The 12744-nt window shown below is 34.7% G+C and overlaps 2 long non-coding RNA genes across 3 annotated transcripts; one reads left to right on the plus strand and one right to left on the minus strand.

The window, feature by feature from the left end:
- The first annotated feature begins 5781 nt into the window (after positions 1-5781).
- Positions 5782-9929, plus strand: LOC107472379 (uncharacterized). Of its 2 annotated transcripts, XR_001588760.3 has the most exons (6): positions 5782-6374; positions 7331-7425; positions 7520-7657; positions 8114-8222; positions 8472-8584; positions 9399-9929. It is a non-coding gene; the product is annotated as an uncharacterized LOC107472379 (long non-coding RNA). The 2 variants fall into 2 exon arrangements; XR_002369890.2 differs by lacking the exon at positions 8114-8222.
- A 1172-nt stretch (positions 9930-11101) lies between these two features.
- On the minus strand, positions 11102-12744 carry LOC107472381 (uncharacterized). The gene is made up of 3 exons (XR_001588761.3): positions 12219-12744; positions 11565-11617; positions 11102-11151 (listed from the first exon to the last, which is right to left on the minus strand). It is a non-coding gene; the product is annotated as an uncharacterized LOC107472381 (long non-coding RNA).

Consider the following 12744-nt stretch of genomic DNA (forward strand, 5'->3'; position numbering starts at 1 on the left):
CCGGTCAATAATTAGGTAAGAAAAACACTTCTATGTTCTAATTTCTTCCTTCCCAATTTCAAAATTTATGAACAATTATGTTGAAAATTATTTAATTCTGGTGTTTAGCCTCGAATTAGCTTGAGGAAAATACTTAATCTTGCTTCATTGGTGCTTGAATAAGGTGAGAATCCTAGAACCCTAAGGTGAATGCTTGGTAATTGTATTGGTATTATTGAAAATCTTGGATTGAAGTAATTTACATTGAAGTGAGGGGTTAGTTGTGGTAGAATGTGAGTTGTGGTGACTTTGCTTGGTATGTTTGGTGTAGGGTTTAAATTGTATTCATGTGAACAATGAGTTGTGTTTTGTGAAAATAGAGGTTTGGAAGATTTTGTGAAAATTTGATTTTTAGCCGAGATTTGACGAGTCATCACTCGGCTTCTGGAACCCTAAATTGTTTCAAACTTATTTCATATGAAAATTGGGTCCGTGAAGTTTATGTCGTTTGAAGAACGAATGAAAAATGTTTTAAAACGAGAAAGTTATGTGTGTCGAAAGTTCGGTATGTAAAACTAAAATTCCGCAGACTTAGCCATTTTTGACTAATCTGTAATGCATGCGTACACGAACCCTCCATACGCGGATGGGCGTTTCTGTTTGGCATGTATGCATACGCATCATGGGCAAAAAGAGACCCTTGCGTACGCGAGCATGGGGCTTCATACGCGGACGGTTGATTCTGTCCAGCGTACATGCATACGCGAACGAGGTAATGCGTACGCGTGATGGATAAAATGCACTCCCACATGTATACGTGGCTCCTGTTTTAGCAAACATAAATTTTTTATTTTAAAGCTTAATTTCGAACCTCTAAACATCTATTTTTACTCTTTTATCCCCTAGATCTTAGGGTTACGCCTAGTAATGGATGAAGCTAGGAAAATGTGGTAACTTGAAAATGAAGAAAGCTTGAGAAGTGACGAATTAGGTATGAGGAGATAGGGTGAACATATAGTACGACCCCTATAGATGGTGGAAGATGAGGATCCCCTACTTTGTTCTTCCTGGTATTATAAAATCGCCCCCAACGATATGGTGGGAGGTTAAGATCCCCTCCTTTATTCCTCTTGGGCATATAAAAACATACCTCCTGAGTAGACACAAGGGTTGTAGTTTCACCCCACTTGCTCTAGGTTGGTTAGTATAGAGGCTCCCCGGGGAGATGCAATAGTGTGGTTTGCCCCACTTGTTCCGGGTTATGATAAATGATGTATGAAAAGTGAAAAGACATGATGCATAAGTGATATTATGGCTATGATGAATGATAATGAAATTTTTATGAACAGATATGAATGCTTAAATGGCTTATACACTTATTTTATCTGAGATACGAGTTTTCCTGGGTAGAGTATCGTGGCTTGCCACCACATGTTTCAGGTTGAGACTCGATACTCTGTTGACCCTACGATGTAAGAGGTGACCGGGCACTTATAAATTCCTGGGAAGGTTAACCCCCATTGAGCAATTTTATATATATGAGAAAAATCTATGCATAGACTCTTGGGAATGCACGTTGGGGACAGTCTAGGATTTAGCAGTCGGACTTGTCGGGTTGGCTTGATAACCGATAGATGAGACTCATCAGCCATATGACAGGCATGCATCATATGCATATTGTTTGAATTGCTTGCTTGTGCATTAATTATGATTTCCTAAGTGATTATAATACGCTATTTGTTTTATTTGCTATCTGTATTACTTGTATTTTACCTGTGTTTGCCATTGTCTGCTTCTTTGTCTTTGTAATTTCACCGGAGATGGAAGAACGGAGGAAAGGCGGATTGGTTTAGGGTTCTAGTTAAGTTTTAGTTAGGTTTAGGAATTCCTAGAGGACCACTCATTCATGGTTTCTGTTTTAGTTCTTTATGCTTTTTTATCTAAGTGTTGGCATTCTAGGATTGCCTCTGGATTTCCCAAGACCTTATGTCTTATGTACGTGGCGCCATTACCATGCTAAGAACCTCCGGTTCTCATCCCATACAATATTGTTATTTTTCAGATGCAGGTCAAGAGACACCTCGCTAGGCGTCTGTAGCTCTGCAACGAAGTGGATCATTTTGGGGACTTTATTTTGGTGTTTAGTTTATATATATGATTATATCTATAGAACTCTCCTGATAACTCGCTTTATTGTTGTGCCTCTTAGAGGTGTATGGAGAAGTAGGACCTCTTTTGTATATTTTGGGTTATGGGATTTGTATATATAATTATATATGTATGTAAATATTCTCCGTCCATCCTTAGCTTCACAGGCTGAGTTAAGAGCTTGTTATCTTGTACCCTTGACCATCTGTTCTTACTTTCTGTATATATATGTTCATGAACCTTAGCTTTCTTTGTACGCAAGTAATCTTTTCCCAAGCATTATGCTTTTAATTTTGCGATTTTGTTTTATCTATTTTTCAAGGCTCCTAGTATACTACATTCTTTCTACTATTATACGTATTTATATTTTATTTTTAGAGGTCGTAGCGCCTTTGCACATCTGTTTTACATCCTAGGTGTAAAGCTCTATGTGGTAGAGTGTTACAACAATAAACTCAAAAAATTAACAACAATCAATAATATGTTAATAATTAACTTTAAAATTTAATAAGCTAACATTAGTTTAGAGAATTAACAACAATTAACACTAATTAACTCATAAAACAATTACCTCAGACAACAATCAACACAGAAAATTAACAACAATCAACAATAAGTCAATAATTAACGTAAAAAATTAACAAGCTAAAATTAATTCAGACACAATAAAAAAAATTTTAAAATGGCATTTATATTACGGCAATTTTAAAGAACCGCCATAATATTCGAGTATTATGGCATTTTATGATGTTGCCATAATTAATTTTCCTAACATGGCACTTCTTTTGTGATTTTGGTGGTTTTCAACTGCCATATCAAAGCCATTATCAAAAAGAAAAGGCCAAAAACCAAGGGAAACCCTAACGCTTATATGGTAAAAATGAAACCCGAAAAAATAAATTTGCTCCAGCGATCTTCTCAGCAGCATTCTCCAACGATTGAAACCCGAAACGACAATCTGTGTGATGATTTCTCCAGCGACGGCTCTGGTGACGATCTTCTCAGCGGCTTTCTCCGACGATCTTCTAAGTGGCATTCTCTAAAATGAAGGTATGACATCTTGCGTTCTTCGACGATCTCCACCAAATATGATCTTTTTCAGTGACATCTCCTCCAGCAACAACTTCTCTAGAGGTGATCTCCTTCTGCATTCGCCTCTTGTAATGATATCTTCCAACGACGATCTTCTCTGACGACATCTCCCCTAGTGACGATCTTCTCCGACGACACCTCATCCAGCAGTGATCTTCTTCGGCAACATCTCCTCCAGTCGCAATCTTTTTCGACGACTTCTCCTCTAGTGACGATATCCTTTGGTTTCTTCCTTCCCGTCCTCTGTGTCTTCTTCTTTAAAATCCTCAGTGCCTCCTTTTCGCTCTATATTGGCATGTCAATTTTCTATTTTTTTACATTCTACGGTTTAAAAGTGCGTTTATCTGCTTTTTGATACAGTAATGATCTCTTCTTTAATATGAATATCGCTAAGTTGAACCAGAAGTATATTATTTAGATTTTCTTTATTTAAAAAAATAAATGTATTCTCGTTGTTGTGCGAATGAATGCTTATATTATGTTTGATAAAATGATAGGGTTCAGTTATAGCTATTACTATAGTTATTATTATACTAAGCAAGGACCTAGATTTTACTTGTAAAAACACACTTGTTCGCAAGCTCACGTAAACTCTGCTCGAAGACTTGTACATGCATTGAACTTGTTATATTAACAATTCCATCACAAATATAGTTGTTTCATCACAAATATAGTTGTTATTATGCTCAACCTGTAAAATAAGAGAAATTCTCCACATACAAGCGTTTTTTATACAAGTCTTTACAAGTGCACCTTCTTCTTCTTTTTGCGCACATTCTTCTTCCTCTTCCTCTTCTTCTTCTTCTTTTCTTTCATTTCTTGCCTTCTCTTTCTCCTTCTTCAACCATTACTGCACATTTTTACTGCACCTTCTTCTTCTTCTTGCTGCATGTTCTTCTTCCTCTTCCTCTTCTTCTTCTTCTTTTCTTTCGTTTCTTGTCTTCTCTTTCTCCTTCTTCAACCATTACTCACTGCACCTTCTTCTTACTGCACGTTCTTCTCCTTCTTCTTCTTCTTCTTCTTCTTCTTCTTCTTCTTCTTCTTCTTCTTTTCTTTCGTTTCTTGCCATCTCTTTCTCCTTCTTCATTTACGTGCTTTTCTCTCTGTTTTCTTTCTTCATTATTCTCGATTTTCATTATTTTTTTACATCAAGCTCTGAAATCATTTTTGAAGAAGAAGAAGAAGTAGTAGAAGATGAGGAGGAGAAAGAGAAAGAGTTCTGAATTATGCATAAGGTGTACTTCAATGAATTTTGGGTGTATTTCTTAAATCCTTTGGGTGTAGTTTTTGTAATCCTTTGGGTGTATTTCTGTAATCCTTTGGGTGTATTTTTATAATCGTTTGGGTGAATTCCTGTAATCGTTTGGGTGTATTTCTGTAATCTTTTAGGTGTATTTCTGTAATTATTTGAGTGTATTTCTGTATTCGTTTGGGTGTATTTCTAAAGTTTTATTATCTTCAAATTTGGCAAGAAACTCGTTTTCATAGAGGAAGAAGAAGAAGAGTCATTTATAATGCATGGTGAGTAGCGCGCTTTGGAAACAGAAAGTGGTTGAATAACGTGCGTTTATTTACTCTTAAATGTGGGAGTGTAATGCATGTTTTTTGTTGGGCTTGTACCAACTTGTAAGACTTGTAAGCTAAAAAAAACTTATATGTGTAGCAGACCTCATAAAATAATGATGATGCACTTGATTTTTCTATATTTTTTAATTCACATTTATATTGTTTTGATAAGTTTTTTTATATAACGCATGTGTCTTCAAATTTAATTATAAGTTCTTTTTTAATCTTATGGCAAGATTCTACTACTAGTAATGTCTTTCCTCCCTACTACTTCCATTTTGTAATTACTTTAAGGATCATATGGTATAAAATAAATAATATGATGGTTAGTGTTACTAATTTTTCATTGAGTTGAAAGCAATCCTATAAAGTATATAAAAAAAAGTAGATGCTAGTCAAATTAAAGACATTATATATAAAATAAGTTTAAGCAAAGCAAATAGTTATCAACTGTATTAAGAATAGATGTTTGTTAGTTAACTATATGACCATCATTAGTTAAAATATCATGCTTATTTTTCTCATTTCTGTCCATCATTGTGGTGTGTCAACCTTTCTAAATCTTAGCAGGATTAAATTATGGTGTTTGCTACGGTACGATGATAAATTTATACGTATCGATACGTTTAAAATATAGACAAATAATAATAAGACATGTGAAATTTATTTTCCACGTCAGCGTTTTATTTTTCTTTTTTAAATATATAGTATATCACTACTTTTACTAAAACACCCTTTTAATTAAATAAAAATAAAAAATATTTATTTATTTAATTTTATAAAAAGACTTAAACATCTTTTCTTTATTTGATTAGACAAAAATATCCTTTTAAATTAATCAAATTTTAAAATTCAATTAATCCTAATTTTATAGTTTCAAATAATTAAAACAACAAAACAAAAACATATTAAAAAAATAAAAAATTAAAATTATTTTTCATATGTGTTAAATATATTAAAAAAAAAACTAAAATTGTTCTTCATCTAGGTTTAGAAACCTTCTCGTCTCTCTGCTCCTCAATCTCTCTCAGCTGTCTCATTGTGCTTCGCACGACGTAATGGTTTTGGATTAAACTATGTCGTTTTGGTTCCCGCACGGATGACCTTCCTTCCCCTTACCTTCAATCTTCATTCCAAACCCCTATCTTAACAGCTTCTCCCCAAATCAAAAAAGAAAGTTGAAACAGGAAACCCTAGCTTCTCCACCACTGCCGCAAGGACTGCCGCCGTCCGTCGCTCTCAGGCACTACCATCATCGTCTGGTTGTCCGTGCTTCTTCCTCCTTCAAGAATCGCAGCTTCTTCTTCCTCGAGCTCGGCGCGTCAGTTTCTGGTATTCATCTGCTCTATCGCGCTCCTGCCGCCGTCCGTCGGGCGCTCAGTCACCATCGTCTTTGTCTGGTCGTCGCAGATTCTTCTAACCCACCACCGTCTTCTGAGTTGTGTTCGTCGCCTGGCCTCTGTCTCTGTCACGATTCTGCCTCCCTCTTCTCAGACTGCTCAGAAGAAAAACCCATCTCCATTCCAGTTTCCTTCCTTCGAGTTCCGAGAGCAGAAGCTCAACCAAGAAAAAAACCATAGACTTCGACGGTCAGTTCACTGCTAACTTCTTCTGCATTTTTTATTTATGCCATGTTTAATGATTATTTGATTACTGAATATTTGAATGTTCTGTGTTTTAATTTTTTATTGAATGATTATTTGATTACTAATGAGCTCTAGTTCTGTTGTGTTGCTATTTTTTTGTGTTGTGATATTTTTTGAATGAGCTTCTACTGTGGTGCTGTTTTGTGTGTTGCTGTGTTGCTTTTTTATGTGTTCTTTATTTTTTATTGACATGCATCTGAGTGATATCACCACTGTAACTTAACTACTTGCTCTGTTGATGTGCTTTTGATTTCTGAATGTCATGCCACTTGTTATGTTGCTGCTGCTGTTTTAGTGTTTTTTAACTTTTGAATCTGCTGTTTTTGAATTTTTGTTGATAGATTTATTGATTTTAGGATTTAGGGTGATTATATGTTGCTGTATTCTAATCTTAGTTGCTGATTGTTGTTGATTTCTGGCTCTGTTTAGTATGTTGTGCTGATTGTTCTTGATTTTTGGCTCTGTGAGTGTTGTTCTATTTTTGGTCTGTATTTGATCTTGCTCAAATTTCATGATTTTGTTACTGTCTCCTGAAAGTTGGGTTTCTTTTTCTAATATGCTTAACATCAGAAAGATTTGGAAAAATTTGTTACTCTTTGTTAAGAATGTGCTGAAACTTTGTTAAAATTTGGCTGAAAATTTTGTTATAAGATAGATAGATAGATAGATAGCTTTTGATATGAATATCCAGTGGTTCCTCTTAATCTTGTATGTTTATTACCAGATCCTTTCGGTATCATTTTGTCAAGATTACATTGCTTCAGTATATGAATTAATTTAGTACTATATTTTTTATAACGGTTGCATGCTATGTTCGAATAAGATAGAGGTTTCTTAGTGTTGCAGTTGCTGATTGTAGATTTACTTGCACTTTCTGATTATATGTTGTTTATGTGTAGGTTGCGGTATTATACTTTCATGATAAATTTACATGGGTGAAAGGACTCGGTCTCTGCACTATTCTGTTTGGTGTCAGTTTATTCAACTAGTACAAGTAAGTCATCAACAAACTTGTCTTCCAAAATTCTTTTTCCTTTAATTCTATTATGCTTGTTTATATGTTTTTTCGGTCTATTTTTCTATTTTAGATATCTGAAGCTTCAGAAGGCCATTTTGGTGAAGGCGAGGTGGCAGTGCTTCACACAACAGATTCTGATGGCAAATATGTTATTCTTGAGGAGATGGATGAGCAGGATATCTGAAACCTTCATAGCAACATCTTCAAAGTAAGTCCCTCAGTTGGACTGTTGTTAAGTGATGCATGAAGCTGTAATAACTTATTTATCTACAGATATATATAAATTGACTTTTCCTTTTTAATCATAAGATCATTAGTGCTTGTCTTGGTCATCTCAGGGCTTGAATGTTGATGTTATCAACTACTACTACTATATGGCACTCATTAATACTTTGTCAATGGAGAAATGTACCACATTTATTGTGCACCTTTCTTGTACACCTTTCGTTTATGATATAAAAGAGGAATTTTTTTATCTTTTCTCACTTTTTATCAATCACTTTTAATAGGTATATAAGAGAAGTGTATACTAACTACTAAGTAGTGCATATAAGATCTCTCAATTGCTATATTTGTGTAGCTCCTACGACTCGCCTGCTGACCAACTTCATGTCATGTTTTCAGCAGTTATTATAGTTATTCATCCTTATACTTTTTATGGCAGGGTTGGAGAAGGGACCTTCTCAGTTTCTTAGTTGATTACACCAACAAAAACGGAGACATGGATATTATTTGAACTTGTATCTGTGTGTTGTTGTCACATATCTTTTAAGGTTGCTATACCTTGATATACATTGAGATGGCGTATCCACTTTTGAAAATTCTTTTTTGTTCTAATCAAATCTCTGTTCCCCAAAAAAAGTGGATTTGTTATAGATAAATCTTTTGTTTTTTGGTTTTACTTTTGTATAGGGGAATGCTTATCCCCAATTTGTATTTTCCTTCTCCTCATCTTAATGAAATTGTTTTTATCTATTAGATCCCCAATTGGATTTACTTTTATTTATTTATGTTTCTACTAGAGGGACAAAATTGAAGAAGCTTTAAGGCTGGCAGATTTATCAGCTGAGAAGCCTCATTTTTCACATTGTCTAGAGTGGCTTCTTTTTACGGTATTTGAAGCAGATATATCCAGGTACTTCTCAGAAAGGTTAATAATGGTATCTGTCTAATTTGTGAATTTCAACCTGTGGTTGTGCTTATGATTATATGGATCAAACAATGCATGTACTCTCGTGAACCATATTGTTACTTCAAACAAACTTTATGCCAAATTTTATTAGGGGAATCTCTTGTTCTTGCTGCTTCATTGAACCGACTCTTTGCATATAACAACTCTGTTAAGCTGCACTTAAGAGTGGCATGAGCTCATTACAAGTGAAATGAGGTTCTTCTCTCATTTAAAATGACAAAATGGGTGACATTTGGGCAAAATGTTGGGAAAAATTCTTAAAGCGTAATTTTATATACTTCCTAGATCAAGATTTTAGTTTTCTTTCCAAACCAAACACAAAATTAGATGCAGAAGTGTACATCATCAATGGGATCTCTTCATGGTTCTATATTCACAATATGAAATTGAATATTTATCTGATGTTGAAACAACCTGGTATTTGCCTGTAGTTTCTTTGTCATTTTCCTTTGAAATTTCATGGTGCTTAAACTTGATATTTTAGTGTTAGAATCATATTTGTATATGAGTTTATTACCATTAGTAAGAGTTAGCTAGGAGTACTTGGTTACAATGGTTTAGTCATTTGATTAGTATAAATAGAAGTGATAGGATACAGAGAAGGGTTTCAAATTCTCTGAGTAATTGTGATTGTTTTGAGAATTGAGAGGTCTCTTTAATATCCTCTCTATCATTTTAATTCAGCAACAAATACAACTTTCTGCGTCCATTTCTAATGTTTATTCTGGCTGTTTATTTTTCATGCTGATTACCCCAGGCCTAATGCAAACAAGAACCAGCTCTCAGTTCCCAAACATGCCAAAAGATCGCTTTTGGAGAAAACATGTGATCTTATCAGGAATTTTTCGGAGTACCTTGATGTTGTTGTAAGTGTTGCAAGAAAAACTGATGGTTGTCATTGGACAGATTTGCTTTGAGCATTGGGATGGCTGAGAAGCGAAATTTGTGGTGAATAGGGAGAGGAAGTATCTAGGGTTTGAAGACAATCGACTGAAAACTGCATAATGAAATTTCAGGGTTTGCATATGAAGTTTAGGAAGGAGAATGTTCCAATTTTGCATAATTGACATTTGACAGTGACACTTTTAAGGATAATGATATACCCAGTCGTACTGCACTTTTAAGGATCACACTCACATGTATTTTTATGGACTAAATAGCGAGCTTATTATCGACAGTATTTATTTATTTATGTACTTCAAATCGTCTAACAGTTTTTGGATGGAAGTTCAAAACACAACAATAATAAAAGGTTGAGTCCTTACATATTGGACTAAAATCCTCCCTACTTGTAAAGCTCACAAGATCACAACGTTTTCTTAATTTTCAATGTATAACAAGGCACCAAAGCCATGATAATGATACATTAAAATAACATAAACAGTAATGGCAACTGAACATACTTCAAATATACAACCAAATTTCTAGGAGGCTACTCAGTTCAATAGAATGAGACGCATGATCAAAATATGTATCTCAACTCTAGAAGCAGACAAGACCCCAAATAGTATGAAAATAACTATAACTATAACCATAACCATCATATGGCAATTTTTTGCCTTATCTGAAGATCCACTGATGAGCAACATACTAATTGTATCCAATATGGTCTGCTCTTGGCTTTCCTCTTTTCTCTCTTCATTTCCGTAGGATATCTTGCCGGTAAGTTCCATTCTTTTGCAGCATCGTTTATCAGAGCTTGAGCTGAAGGCGATTCTTCAGTTCTATCAACACTTGTAGGAAGGATATTAGAATTAGTATTTTCTTCTTCCTTTTCAAGTAAAGTCTGAGCATCACTAGAATTAGAAAACTGAACATGAGCAGACTCTAACTATACATCACGTATTGAAGCATTTGTTATTACAACAGAATTTGAACCAAGTGGGGAATCATCTTGGCCAAGCACAGAAGGGAAAAACGCAAAGTTCTGAAATATTAAAAACGAATTGGAACACTCAGCTCACCACCTTTTATCTTATGTCTTTCATAATCAAGAAGTGCATGCAGTAGTACATCAGAAATATTAAAAACGAATAACACATTTGAAAAAGAGCATGCCTACATTTATATGCACAATATCTGGTAAATCTTTCAGAAATCTTGAAAATGGAATAGCTAATAACAAAATAAGCATATATGTCTAAGGTATTAAATAGATTATATAAAAATTTGGACAATGCCACTACTTAAGAGCCAAAATTTTCTCTAATAAGGCCATAACTTGAACACTCATCATCTTGACATCTTACAGATCATCCGGTATGCTAACATGAAAATTTTCAGGAAAGTGACATTATCTAAAATAAACCAAATGTTAATAATAGTAATGTCCACACAAATAGCCTAAACAGAGGCTTCAAAGAAACACTAAGCATGCATAGACATTTCAACAATTTGAAAACAGAATTTATTTCATAAAATATTTTTTTTCAAAAGATGAAGTCTAACATTAATCTAAAACCACCTTCTCATAAAACCCAGGGAAAGTCCATGAAACTGTGGTACATGTCCTGCATGTGTTAAAAACAGAACATTATAATCAGTCATAAGCAAGCAATTCATCCAAAAAGCTATCAGAATTTGGTAGCCCTTCTCCCCACACATACCCTCCAACCCCCTAAAACAACCAAAAAAATATCACTTATTATATAATGAAAATAATAGCTTGAAAAGTATACTTTCCCATGCATAAGAAAATCGAGAAACCATTCATAATACATGAAAACAGTTAATTGGTCTCATCATCATAACCAATACACACTACCATTACCATGACATTACTTAGAAAATTAGAACGAATGCATATCACAGATTTAAAATCTAATAACACAGAGATACAAAGTACTATAACTTGTCCATTTGAAGAGACTCTTCAATAAGCCATGAACACAATCAAGACAAGATAGGGGACGTTGGTTCTTACTTAGGAGGTTTGAAAGATTCTCCCACTTGCCGCCATAGCTTACACGAGGTTACCTATTCATAAATATAAGCCAGTTAGGAGTATGTCCTGGCAGCAATGAAAACAACTGATTCAAATACACTCAATTTTCAAAATGCACATATAACTTCATAGGTGAAATAGCAGCCATATTTGCACCATGACCAATTGTTCATCCAGTTAATTAATTATTCGACAGCAGATTTCACAATCGTTGATGGAGAATTCAGCAGGTTAGTAATTTCATTTTCTTCAGTTTGCAACATGAACATCATAAGAATTAGCATATCTGTGGAAGCATAGACATTTACAATCTTGCATGTTCCATGTATAATTTGAATTGTGTAAATTGTCATAGTACTCAAGCAATCTTAAACACCTAGGTATTTGATTACAGAGTATCTGAGAATAAACATATACTAGATTAATCATAGACGTTTAAATATCTAGGTAGTCTCTCCCACTAGTTTGTATATGTATATGAGTTTATGACGAACCCAAAAGCAAGTTTTTAATGCATTTTGCTACAAGGCCCTTCAGTTGACTAACATTAAGTGTAATCAAATACACAAACCAGTTTACCTAATTCTTCACAAAGCAACATGCAAAAATGAACAGCGAGGAATTGATGTTTACCTGCTCTAAAACTGACAGAGATCAGCTTGCCTTCTTTATACAAAAATTCTCTCAGTCCAGTAACTTGAATCCTCTATAGAACCTCTAACCACATCTCTTCAATACCTTTATGGTTTTTACTCAATATCTATTTATTCAATATCTGCCTTTCATTCGTTCTACTCTTGTTGGCCATATGGGAATAAGTTTGTTGAGTGGTAGAACCAGACACACTGGGAGAGGCGCCAGAAAGGGAGAGGTGCTGGACGACAACGGCTGGACGGGGCTCGACGATGGAGGGCGAAGGGGTATTTAAAGAACTTCCATAGAGGAGAAAGACGCCGCATTTGCAGAGTTGAGTGGTTTAGCCTTCCTTCTCCTTTAGGTTCTTTAAATTTCGTGGGTGGCTAGCTACAGAGATCAATGCAGTCAATTATTGCTAGAGTTTTGCAGTTTTGGTGTGTTTCAGAGGGGAGGGGGCACGAATGATATTAGGAGAAGATGAAGAACAGATTAATTTTTTATTTTTTTGATATGTTTTGCTTTG

This window comes from Arachis duranensis, chromosome 6 (assembly GCF_000817695.3).
Source record: "Arachis duranensis cultivar V14167 chromosome 6, aradu.V14167.gnm2.J7QH, whole genome shotgun sequence".
Lineage (NCBI taxonomy): Eukaryota > Viridiplantae > Streptophyta > Magnoliopsida > Fabales > Fabaceae > Arachis > Arachis duranensis.